Below are 13,625 nucleotides of genomic sequence, written 5' to 3' on the forward strand. Positions count from 1 at the left end.
ACCCCCCCCCCCCCCCCCCCACTAATGGGCCATGCCTTCATCAAAACCAAGCCCATATCTTAACCATGTGCTATATGACAGCTAGCAGCTGGTTGGTGCAGCCTCTGATGCATTCAAACGTGTCTTAGGATCTCTGGTGTCTGGCACACCAGATGAGAGAAGCTCTTACAAATGACCTCACTGAATTCATGTGTAAACTTTTGTAGCATTTGATGATTGGGACCCTTGTGTCTCTGATGAGAGCTAGTGATGACTTACACTAACTGTATGTGAAAGTGAAAGAAACTCATCTCGAACAAGTTCAGATCATTGAAGGGCTATTCTTCCACTGGTTGTGACAGAGAAGACAGAGTCTGACGCTATGTACAATATTTACAGGTTCGATGTACATCGAAATTCCTCTTTTCAACAAGTACAATAAACTGGCCCTTTCCTGTAGTGTGCATGTCGGGCAACAACAACAAATGGGATTCGAACTCCCTACCAGTAACCTCTTGGTCCAGAGGCATGGTGGCTAACCACTGGACTGTACATGGATTTCGTGGTGTGAGGTTGAAAACTGCAAAAATGAAAAGTTTAAACTGCTGCGAAAGTTTATGCATAAACAATTGTACCCCCATACAGTGTTTTTTTTTTAAATTTGAAAGAAAAGATATGAAAATTCATTATGTTTTAGAATGTATATCATATTTACTCGCATTAATATGTCTGAGCTATTATTAGTTTTCCATAACGACATTAGAAACGTGAGCTGCGTTTCATCACCGTCCTTTTGTAGAAGTGGGTGGTAACAGGATAGAGCATGATGACCACTTGGAAACTGATTGGACTCCTCATTACTTCCATGTACCAGATGTGACCTCTCCACAAAAAAGGGCAAAGCAATTAGAACCTCGGGATTGTCCAGAAAATTACCTATTGTGATGGTGTATTATCTTTGATAACAAAGAAAAAAGTTGAAGACAATACTACATTTTGTATTATACCTCAGAAATTTCAACTAAATTTTTCTTCATTCTCTTAATGTCAAAAGTGCTCTACGAGTTGCCAGGTAACCAAAAATGGGTTAAACTTAGAGAAGAATACCTGAACATGAGCGACTATGGCCACATTTCACTATGACGCAAGTCCTTTTTTTTACTTTTTTCATGAACTATTGTCTTTTTAACAGGATTTTCCACTGTCTGTTTACAAGACTTGAACACTTTTGTTTGCGATTAGTTTCTCTGTAAGTGGTAATCAAAATGTTGAATACGCTGCTAATTTTTTGCATCCGGCTTTTCTAAAAATGATTTGCTGTCCAGCTTTTCAGGAACTAGAACTTGACCGTTGGTAGCAGTAGCATACATGATACAATTCTTAACTTTCTCCCTGCTAAGTTGTTCTTTTGGCATTAGATCTGTATTGGTTACAGGGCTTGGCAGCAAGGAGAAGGTTAATGTTTTTTGAAGAACCCTTTGGTGAATACAAAAAGTGCAGCAAGCTTCTCTTCCCTCCCCCTCGAAATCTACTGGCTCCCCCCTTACTGGCCTTAGTGCCAGAGGGGGGCAGTGTAACCAGGGGTGGGGGGGAGGTCAATTTGGTCCAACTGTGTCATCAGGTTATAGTGCTATAATGCAATAAAACTATGATTGAATTTCAATATTGGAGCAATTATCATTATGTGGGGTGTGGAGTTTGCATTATCATTAATTCTAGTACTAAGGAATTATCATTATTGTATAAATTCTCCAAGCAAAGGTAAGGCCAGTTTTCAGCTCTTTTTAGACATTTTGTCAGGCTTTCTATTTTGAAGGATCAGGTTCGAACAACTAGGGGCGAATATTACAGTCTTCCCTGGCTCTCGGGACACTGGGAATTGAACCCACACCGAACCTGGGCGGTCAGCTCATAACCCAATGCCCTAACCGCTAGGCCAAAAGGTCCGGATCTGTTAGACGAGTCAGTTGGAAGCACTGTTACACTGTCTTGCCACTGTAGGATCTGGTTGGAGATTACCCAAGCCTATAGCCTGGTATCCAGTCTATCGTGGTTGGGACAGGCTGTCTTTGGGGCTCCAATAGTTTTCCCCTGTCCAGCTCAACAGGCCGGTAGGAGTGTTACGCCTGTAGGAGCTTTGCTAATAGAATTTTGTATGTCAAAAGTTGAACTCCAATTGTGCAAAACCTACCAGGGAACCTAGCTTAGTCAGGCGGGAAAGAGCTCCTGCAGCCTCGAAGAAAATCTTCCCCAGCCGCAATAGACTGTACACCAGGCTAGCTACCAAGCCAACAGTGTAGCCTCCATGCTGAGACTACCACACACCCTCAGCCCATCTGTACTGCCATATTGTCCCGGCCATGGCAGGTGGAGGTACATTGAAGTGACACTGGTATTGTAGAAGGACCAGGGGGGTTCTGACATCAAAGTCTCTCAGCCAGCTGCTGCCTGTCAGACACAAGCTCTCCCCACCACCGCCCTTTCTCTCTAATGTCAAAAGAAGGGTTTCTATGTAGAGTAGGACGAATTTTTAATCGTTCCTTTCTTACAACATGAAAGTGATCCAGTCTGTGGTCAGATTTGTGTTGGGGAGTGAAGGCTTTGTCTGGAGGGTAGATTGATTTTTGATTAAACCCCTTTCTTTTTCGGAATGTTTTATTTCATGTTTAGATGCAGAGTAGCGACAGATGTCATTTTACTTCTGTAGGAAAATTTTGTTATAGCTGAGAGAAAGTTCAAAGATACCGAAGTCATGAATGCTGCAGACCCGTTGTTACTGTCTTGCAATACAGACTTCTAATAATTTTTTTATTGTACCTTTATGCTTACAAAACAAGTACGTGCCATTGAGGTAAAGTAGAAGTAAATTGTCTAGAAGTAGATTGTCTAGTTTCATAATGAATACCGGTACAAATTTTTCTGTTTAAAATGTAAAAACCCGGGAAACTTGTTAAAAATTAAAGAGGATATTTCTAACGTTATATACTGCACAGTCAAGAACAATATGACAATATTGTTAGATTAATTAGAATCTAAATTACATGTTCTCTGCTGCAGAGGAATGTGGTTATTTCTGCCTTTTCAGTGTAACTATTATGTCCCTTTATCAAACCTGTAAGAGTATCAGTGATTACAAACAAATTCACCTCTTTTTGCTCATCACATATACATCAACAGACTTGAATACTGCATAAACTCTTACGATAGAGCACCAAAAGATCACCGCTTCCCAGCCTTACAATTGTGTCCTCTCTATCTCACAGCATGTCTGTGGTGTCTCCTGCTAAGACGGGACCCTCAGTTGACTTTTGTCTCAAGTCAATTGTGAAGAACATCAAAGTTTACAAGCCGGGTCACCATTGTTCTTCTATACATCGTGCTTCACAAAGCTTTTCTAGCGTGCTCACTGAAACATCACGAATTACAGAAGTTTCTCAGTTCTTCCACACATCATCCTGACAGGGCAGTGTCTATAGCTGGTATTATGACAACTTCTTTGATCTTTGGTTTCTTTTTCGACGTCTTTGTTGGGTGACAGAAGTCGTCGCGTGTCTCTTAGGTGGGGGGTAGACTTCAGAGAGATACCTCCAGACAGCCAAGCAGTACAAATGCTGTCTTCTGAGTCTCCATTCCAAGGATGTGTTTAACTTTCAGGCCAAGATATTCCTTCCCAAGCATTGTGTTTTGATCACCAGATTTTTTATGGGAGGCATTTTGAAAAAAATCATAAAAAGCAATGTTCTGATGTAATGGGTCATATCATAATAAACTTCACAGCAGGCAGCAGAAGATAAAATCAGACCGTTACCCTTTTGGCTGCCATGGAAACAGCATCTGAATACCCTTTGAGCTTTGTCTGCTTACCCCCCTCCCCCTCCATGTATGACCTTATCTTCAATAATGTTGGCAATTTAGGCTACCAAAGTGTTCTTGCCAAATGACTACTGAACCAAGTATCTTTCACCAAGTTATTGAACAGTTAGACAAGCATTTGGGACATGTATACATATTTAGAGCCTTTTTGGATCTGAATGGCTCATCAACCAAAAAGGCCATGAATGTCTACATGTCGTAAAAGAGTGACTGAGGTCAAAAAGGCAGTGGCTGTCAACAAGTGATGTATAGTTTGGCATTTCTGAGTTTTGAAATGTATACTTGTTCCAATTCATCATTTTTGACAGATGCAAATGGATTATGAATAGCTTAGATACTTGTGATAGCATTGTGATGATTGCTATTTGTAAGTGCCTTGGGTCATTATAACACAAATAGCCAGTTCGAATCCATTTTTGCAAAGTCCAATATCTCTTACGAAGTATGCATTTGCAGTGGGTTGTCATGATCAGGGCATGGTGTTTGGAAGGCAGAGCCCATCCCTCTCCTTCCACAGCCTTGTACCTCCCCAACCGAAGTCAGGTACCCATTTTACACTTGGATAGAGTGAAGAAAGCCTTTTGCAATAACACAGCATCTAGGAATCAAACGTGCGACTTCTCGATTTCGTCCCTCTGGTCACTCCATCATTTTATACCTGGGTGTATGAGTGATGAGGAAAGTAGTATAAAGTGCCTTTCCCAAAGATACCATGTCTAGCCGGGGATCAAACCCGCAACCTCTTGATCCTGTGTCCGCTAACCTAGCCACTCTGCTATTGGGCGCCGCCAAAGATGCTATCTCTCACTAAATAACTTTCATAATCCATGATATCCATCACACAAACGTTGAGCTGTTGTGTTGACAAGTTGAGTAATGTTCGGTGTGGGGTCTCTGCTTTCCACCTACGCAATACGCATCACTTAATGGAGCATGGATTTTCCCACCGAGCCCATACCTTCCCATGCGAGCGTTCTGATAAGCTATTTAACCCCAGACATCACTTCCGGCGCCCTCTCCACCAGACCAGATCTGTGTTTGTCATTGGTTCCTTAGCGAGTGGCCACAGATAACTACTGACTGTTTGCCATGATGTTGTCTCAATACATGGTAACTGATGACAGCGCATCCTCTTAATGCCTTTGAGCTTGGAGTCTTTTGTGTTCTCATCTCTTTGGTAAGAATTTAAAGGTCAGATTTAAGTGCTGTAAATAAGGTTATATTTTACGGGTGCAGTGAAAATGAGGTTTTAACATTGTTTGAAGTTTGCGGTTGAAACGATGTGGTAGTATAGTGGAACTAGACAACACATTTGCAGTATAATTAATAAGAACAGTCACTCTGAAAAAAACTACAGTGTGAAAGTTTCCACATCAATTTTTTTTTTACAGTAGCAAGTTGCAAATCATGATGCGTCCTGTGTTTGCTATACCTTCCTTCTAGACAGACAATTGCATGTTTGTATTTGAATGAAGTTTAAAACGATTTCTCTATGTTGTTTTCCTACAGGATGTTGATGCAGGTATAGCTGTGGAGCTGACGACTTTGTTAACCAGATAAGTTTCACAGAGGGCACCAAACACTGAAGAGACGCATTTTCCGTTTTTATTTGGTAGGTGAAAATTCCATTCGATATATCGTATATTTTTTAAATCTACACCGTAAAAGGTACAGATTTGTTGCACCAAAGAGCGATTTATAGGCTATAAAGATACAGATTTGTAGTCCGATTGCACACACACATGCCCCCAAAGGTTATTGACCACTTGGGGTAGCCTACTTTGTTTTGATTTTGTCATCAGTACGATGTGCCTTTGCCCACTTTGCAAACTCTGTTACAACTTAAAGGAGGTTTGTGTTCTACATACTCTTGTTGTTGTTTTGCCTTTTAATCTAATATCAGTATATGCTCCACTCTTTCATATTCCTGTATCCTAAAAGCAGGGCTACTTCTCACAACAGATGCTAAGCATCAACCCATCATCCACAAAGACAATAAAACCTTCTGGTCTCTCGCTGTCATAAAGTCGTTTGCAGGCTAGATGTGTCTCAGAGGACCGTGGAATTTGACTCCCGTGTGTTCCATTATCATACGTGTAAATTTGCATTACAATCTTGGTGATGATGTCTGCTATTTGTTATAAAACTGTCATGGGTTTGAGAGATGACTGCAATTTTTGGTTCACTCTGTAGATATGGCAATTTTATATTGTACCATCATTATGAATATGATATGGATAAGTTACATACATGTAAGTGTAGTAAGACACTGTATTACACAATCAACAGCTTTGTTATAGTCCAAAGTCATTAGTTTTTAAGCTCTTGTTTTCATCTTTAGAAGTCTGCAATATGAAAACTACAGGTTCTGAGTAAGCACTTTTGTTTTTTTCCATAAACATAATTTTTCACATACCAAAGGGAGATGAAATATGGATGAATTGCTGGTAAGAGATATTGTTCATGACTAGTTATTGGCAATTTCATCGCTCTTATCATTCCTGTACCTTATTGCTGGAATATTATGAAATTCATTTAAATTCCTTCCCAGATTATGTTAAAGCGGATGCTTTTGAAATGTTGTCATTGGGAGTAAGTAGATTTTTTTTCATCTCTTGTTCCTTGATCATGGAAAAGTGCTTTGAATCTGAAGGAAAAAAGATGAGGAAAACAGGGACTGCATCTGGCAATGCACTGTATATTCATTTACTTTCACAGAGGTTTTAGTTCACGGTAAAAGGAAAAGGAGGTTTTTAAAGTGTTTTGAATATTTGGTAGAAACAATTCTACAGTACTGTGGTCATACGTAATATTCACAAAGTCATGAATTCATGCAGGAGACGTCACCAGGAAAAACACGGAAAATAAAACGTTGTAAAAGTTTCGAGATTCACAGTACCGGTATTTGAAGAACATTTGCTATGACTGGCGATGTTCACGATCTTTAGAAAACTCTGGAATAACAGACATGATCAAGAAGAAAAGCTAGGCCATGTTTGCATTCTTTCCCCTGACCTCACATCATGTAAAACTAGTCCCCCAGCCAACAACAACTATTCCCTTGTTATTCCTCTATTCCATTGTTTTCGATATTTGCTACGAAATTGCGCCCGCAGAACTTCTTGCACCACTCCACCAACTGTCCCCCCAACAATTCCAGGCAACACAAATGTTATTCTGGGAGCCCAGTTTGCTTATGCAGCTCCCTCTGAGCTCAGCACAATAGACTTTCGGCTCTTCTGAAAAAGTCGCAGCTTTGTGGCGAACCACCCAGCCTTAGAAAACTGTGCCTAATGAAGGGAAAAATCAGCTTCATTTCAATTTAGGAGAACTCCTTTGTGGTAATGAGGAGAAATTTCTGTCTCGGAAATGAAACCTTTGCTTAGACGAGAAAGCTTTTTTTAGTTCAGTCTGGCTGTTTTTGCCACAGATAAATTGAAAGATAACATTTTTGGGCACTTTGCCTTGGGAAATTAGTTGGATTAGGCCGTTGCTAGGCTGTAGTGAGATTGTGCATATTGTGGTGGGAAGATGGGAGGGGGGTGGATAATTTCGGTTGTCAGACTTGGACATCAATCATTGTGGGGTTTTGCCACTTGTTTGTAAGGACGGCTTCACTTTGAGGTAATCACTGGGTGATTTGCATGGGAATAATTGTAAAGGCGAAGAGCTGCAGAAATTTCAATAGACTACACATATGCAAGACACGATAGTCAAAGTACTGAAGTTTGAAATCTTCCATCCAAAACCCTGTATTTCTTGTACAAAACTTTGTATTTCTTAATTGTGTACTAAGTGCTTATCTGCAATATTCCAGAAATTTCAATAAGCTACAAATGTACACCGGTATGCAAGACATGACAATAGCAAGTTACCAAGTCATTTTGTCCACTTTACCCTTTTTAGGGATTGTTAAAACCATCCTATCACCAAGGGAATTCATTGAAACACAACTTGCACAGTCAAAATTTGTTTGGTCTTGCTCGGGTGCTTGAAAGGCAACCTCACCAACCCAGTCCCTTGCCACAAGAGAGCTGTTTGTGCCCAAAATAGGTAAGTTGTGTACCGTTGTGTGATTGGCCAACTGTCCAGGTGGTCCCCACAAGTTTACACTGGGCGGGCTCCCGGCCTGTTTGGTCCAAACCTCGCCTCTCTTTGTTCCACCAGTCATAATCTGACTTCTGAGGCCTTCTTGTAACCGCCGTGTCCTGAATACACACCCGACCATGTCGTTCCTCAGCCCTACATGAGGCAGGACAAACCACTTTACGCTTTTCGACAGGTGAAACAACACCTGCAAGGTAAACTGTTTATCCTGGCAGCAGGGAGCAGCTAGACCAACCCTGGTCTGTAATACTCGCCGGGGTTTATCAAGGATTAACTGGTCGCTTCCTAGAAGACCTGCTTCCAGAGTTTTGCAAAGGTTTGTCTTCAGTTTGTCTCTACTGTTTCAGTCTTGTTGTGTGTTCATACCATTTTAGGTTCTGAATTATTCTTCAGGTTATTTGCAAATGGTAGGAATGGACCAAGATGCTTTCATATGTGTTGTACATGTATAATATGTTCTGTAGATGTTGATAGTTGTCCTGGATATGCTGGTAGAAGAAGCTGAATCTTTTACTTAGCAGCCAGTTTCATTTGGGAATCATTTAGAATATACACTCACTGTGTATATGACTGAGTTAGTGAGTATCTTTTTTTTTTTTTTTTTATTTACTTCAGAATTCACCTCAAAACAAGGTTCGTGAGAGCCACTTACATGTTTTGGGTTAGTGAGTATCTATACGCTTAAGAATATACAGAGGGAATACAGAGGGAATTTTTTGTCAAAGTTATGCACCTTAAAGCATATAGCAAAGTATTTCATTCTACTGGTATTTGTCCAGACATGACTTTGGGTAGCCTGGGTGCCCTCCGTTTTTTTTTGGTAGCCGTTACAAATTGGATGGCACCCAGGCTAGACTTTGGGGTCTTCAGTTCCCATATGTTAGGCAACATCTAAAGCCTACCCTTTCAATCACTAAATGTACAGTCAAAACTGACCAAGAAGACCACTCCGGGGATGGAGAAAATCTGGTCTATGTAGGTTGACAGGTGGTCACTATATGGACAGGATTCTTGATGCTTGTGTCAATTGCAATGGGAAATACTATCTAACTTTCTAAGGATACTCAAAAAAAGTGATCACAATGGCTAGGTGGTCCTTATGTAGAGGTGGTCACTTGTACAGGTTTGACTGTATTATAAGCTTTAGTCATATTCAACAGCGATTCCAATTAGCAAAGATCCTAATGAGCAATGGCCCTTAATTAAAACAAAAGTGACTCATCACCAGTAAGTTAGGAGGGCCTGCAAGGGGGGGGGGTCCCGACAACGTTCTACGCTGAATTTGGAAACCTCTTGATTGCGCTTTACGATAAATTCCAAGTGGCTACAACGCATTATGTAGAATTAAAATGGTGAATACGCTCTACGCAAAATAATTAGATCGGTCCGTCTACGCTCTACGTAGAATTAAAACGGCCGATTACGCTCTACGGAAAAGGGCTTGCGGGCTCCCAGTTAGGGATCACGACCGACCCCATGCAAGTGTTATTCAAAGCAATTTTGAGGATTAATCAGGGGGAAAAAGTTGTCTGAAGTGACCGCTTGGTTGGATTTCTGTGTCTCAAGTGTGGGGAAGTCTGGATACACAACATGCAGAGACAGGTGTTATGTATTCATCAGACTTCACCATGAAAAACTGGCCAACTTTGTTCTTCACAGTTTGCACAACAGCTAGAAATGTTATGGAAATACTGGGGATTGGAAGACCTGTATCAGCACTTTTGCCATTTTTTTTCTATCACCCAGCTGGATCTTGTTTTCTTTAAGTAAGTGCAGAGGAAATGTAAAGATCAGAGACAGATGTACATAAAAAGATTTAAGACGTCAGTGAATAGAATTTGTTTCCAGTGTGCTTTAGATGGAAAGCAAGGGGATGTGCCTGGTTCTGCATTGAGCTTATAGAAGCTTGCACACAATATGTATGTTGATGAATTTTTTATACAGTAACATAGAATGGTAAAAGTAACATATGGCTGGAAACTACTGTAAATGCAGAAACTTTTGCAGTGGTTTTATTTTTAGGGTTCTTTATGGTGACCTCTTAATTCTGCAAAATGATAACAACACAAATATGTGTTTTCTAATTAGTTCTTCTGTGCGAAAGAATTGTGTTTTAAACTGTAAACTTCAAAGAACACAGTGAAAACTTCTTTTTCTGTCCTACCACGAAATAAAACCACTGCAAATATAATTGCATTTACAGTAAATGCAAAATATGCTTTGAGATTAATCAAATTGATTTAATTTTACTTCAGGTTTCTTTCACTGTATTTCAGTAAGAAACCATTGAGTGTGTTTTATTGCTGTAACTGAATATGAATTGATGATCACTTCTTCCAGTGCACTATGAAATCTGAGAGTCTGTGAGAACTGTAACTTGAAACCTTCCTAAAAGTGTAAGATGATCCTGACTGTAGCAGGATTGTGTGTATGTGTAGTGGAACCACCTCCTTGTTTCGTCTCAGGCATGAAATCTCTCTCAGTCCTGGGAGAATATGACCACAGTCTGTTACTGGTTAATCAATGTGTTCCATGCCAGCGGTGAGGTGGTTAACTTTTGCCACAGTTGTCAGTATGCCTGACATGCAGACTATCATGCATGGAGCAGTCTAGGGAGGGAGAAAGAGAGGGGGGGCAATGGACAAGATGGGAGGATAATATCAGAGAATGGGCAAGCATGACACTGAGTGAAAAATTAAGAAGAAAAATGAAAAATGAAGAACAGAAGGATGGAGAAAACTGATTGTCTGATCGTCTGTGGTGCCCAAACTACTAGTACCCAAGGATCGAATGACTAAAGACTAAGGGATAGATGAAATGATAGTCACTGTCTCTCTAGTTTAAGGTCTTCTCATTATCAACTGAGTTTAGTTATTTGAGACACAGCATAATTGTCAGCAAGTGAAAAAGTTCTCAAAATCTCCCCCATACAACTGAATTAGACTAGCAGAATTTTAAACCATTTTAAAACCTTTTTTTAGGTCTGAAAAAACAAAGGTACCTTGGGAAGAGGTATAATTTATTGCAAAAAGTTATGGACAGAATTTTATTGTTGCCATATCCTTTGTAAGTACCCACTTAGATACATTTATCTATTTACAGCTGCCAGGAGAAAACAGGCAATAATACCAGCAGTTAGGCAGTATATAGAATTTACATATCTGATAACCAATATTACGCAGGTGAAAACTGTCCAGCCGTGGCATTGACGTATGTATTTTAACAATTACAGAAGGCTGCTCATTTTCAGTCAGCTTGTTGTTGTCTCCCGGTAAATTGTTCATTTTCCTCCTGCACAAAAGCTGCAGCTGCCCCGATTGTTCGTTTCAATTCCGCTGGCATTTGTAGCCACACAGAGGCCCTGAATGACACGATTTCACCACGTTCAAGAGAAGTACTCATTTGTGTAAGCGATCCAAGGCCAGAGCCATTGTTAATCTCCTGCCACACCGTTGTGTCCCTATCTGCCCATAGGAGACATAATTATAGACATCATTAGCCTTGATGATATCTTCGAAATGAGCCGTTGTGGACTGATAATAGTATTAACGTCCAATCTTCCCCGGCTTCTGGCGAATAATGGCGCGCTCCCGACGGAGAGGCGCGATTGTTCGCAGCGATTGGTGCATGTGATCATTGCTTTGTCCCCGAGCCGTGCTCACAAGTGCCGACATAATTTGAAGGTTTTGTTGGAAATTACATGGGGGTGGGGTGCACCGTAATGCGCTTTCCTACGGTTTGAATGTAACAAAACACGACTGGACCCCGTACCCTTTTATAATACAAACTTTATTTACCATCTCTAGCCCGAAATCTTATCTCAATGGAACATACAGATACGATGTTGCAAGAAAAATGGCTAGTCTATATACCCGATGTTTCTAGTACTTACATTATTGGGGGGTTGACTGCTCTACCGTTTTTAATGACAACTGGGTTTGTGATCTTTAATGTAGCTTTTTGGGAAGTCTCCTACTATAAAGTTCTCTGTGATGAAAGCTTGGGGGGGATTGTGATAACTGTTTTCAAGAAGCCTGTTTCTTTCAGCTTCATAATGAGAGCATTCATACACAACTTTCTGTCCTGTCAGCAAAATAAAAAAAGCCCATTCCTTCACTGCTTACAGTTCTTTACTTGCAACCTCTTCAGTTCAAGAATCTTTAAATATTGACTCTTCCGAAAGGTCTGCAGCGAAATGTTTGTAGAAAAGAAAGGCCAGCCTTCTTTCCCTCACTGCTTTTGGCTTGGCCTGACCCCTATGCTTGGCTACATCTCATTTCTATTCATGAAAACATGTCGTCTTTCTGGCACCTGGCTTCTTTATTTCCTTCTCGTATCCATAAACTCACAGCGGACCCTATGAGGGCAATGCTTGTGGGGAAGTTTTAATACATATCTGCCTGTTGCTTGGCTCCCAACTCACCAGTACAATCCCCAGTGAATCTACGATGGGTCTGTAAATATTTACCTTTGGTGGCTGTTATTGGACGGACTGTTGTAAGACAGAGAGTTGGGGCTATAGGATTGAACAGAGGACTGATTCTAAACCTGGGGGAGAAACTTCTAGGACTAAGGTGATGACCTCTGTCTTCAGGCACTCTCCAGATGTCTTGCAAGAACTTCCGAAAGAGGTGACTGAGGTAGGACCTTCTGTGAAGACATCTGTTACTTAAAGGAAAGTTGTGGAGGAGTTTTGCTTGTCATGCTAGCTAGTCTGCTTGGTGGGTAGAGCAAGTGAAGTCTGTTCCACCTTTGTCTGAAATTCAATTTTCTCTGGGTCTTCTGACTGAAACGTAATCCTAATTTCATTGAATGGAAAATGAGAAGGCCTTGAAAAACCCTGTGTTTATGGTGTCTGTGCCCTTTCGAGCATGCCGGCACTGACCAGAGAACCTCACCTCCCCTTTTGTACCGCAAATTCAATTTTTCTGGATCTGGTGCGAAGAAAGGAGACCAATCAAAACCAAATCACACAGCCTGTGTCGACGTTTTGGGGATGAAGTCTTGAGGCAAATTGATTCGTTCCTCCCCTCCCCCCTCCCCGGGATGGCTCCGAGATGTAGAAGCGATCCGCTCTGATCTTTTGTCCGACGTACCGAGCGGCAGGATCGCTGCAGATGCTCCAAACTTCCCACCCCTTTGTTTTCCTGCCCTTTCCCTTTACCCCTGAATATGAGACAGGCTGCTGCAACCTTCCTAGCATTGTCCTCCAGGTGTAACCCGTATTTCCCGGACCACACAGGTCCAGCGATGAGAATGCGAGGTGACAAGCGCTTTGTTTCTTGGCACCTTTGAGGAACAGCGACACCCTCCATATGGCCATTTTTTCCTGCAAATTATCCTCTCCCCCCCTTGCTTTCTTCGTAACCTCCAATTTGCCTATGAATACCTGGTACTTATGCGCGGCCTGTGAAAGTCTTGGACGAGCAAACAACCGCAAAGCTTTTACTTAGCATTCCGAGTCTGCCGCTGCCTCTTGTGGTCCTTCCTAAGTGCTCCCAAGAGGAGTTAGTACCGGTATATAGCCGATATTGAAGGCAACGCCCCGATCTAGAAGTGACTGACATCAGCGATGATGTCAGTGGTGTAGAGAGGGTGCGAGTTTTGACAGGTTTCCAGGTTTGCCACGACTTTCAGCGGACAAGGTTGACATCTGGCGCCTTCGT

At 41.3% G+C, this 13,625-nt stretch overlaps 1 protein-coding gene and 1 pseudogene across 6 annotated transcripts in view; one reads left to right on the forward strand and one right to left on the reverse strand.

Moving 5' to 3' along the window:
• Positions 1-13,282, reverse strand: part of LOC109482272 — an 18,244-nt pseudogene extending 4,962 nt beyond the window's left edge.
• Positions 1-13,625, forward strand: part of LOC109482585 (discoidin domain-containing receptor 2-like) — a 114,941-nt gene that overhangs the window by 35,712 nt on the left and 65,604 nt on the right. For 5 of the 6 annotated variants that reach the window (XM_019785354.1, XM_019785362.1, XM_019785363.1 and 2 more), the window contains exon 3: positions 5,362-5,464. The gene's annotated coding sequence lies outside the window, so the exon portion shown is untranslated. Of the gene's footprint in view, positions 1-5,361; positions 5,465-8,047; positions 8,276-13,625 lie in introns of those variants that run through there. The other variant, XM_019785356.1, reaches the window with a different exon arrangement.

Source organism: Branchiostoma belcheri, unplaced genomic scaffold (assembly GCF_001625305.1).
Source record: "Branchiostoma belcheri isolate BF01 breed outbred unplaced genomic scaffold, Haploidv18h27 scaffold6, whole genome shotgun sequence".
Lineage (NCBI taxonomy): Eukaryota > Metazoa > Chordata > Leptocardii > Amphioxiformes > Branchiostomatidae > Branchiostoma > Branchiostoma belcheri.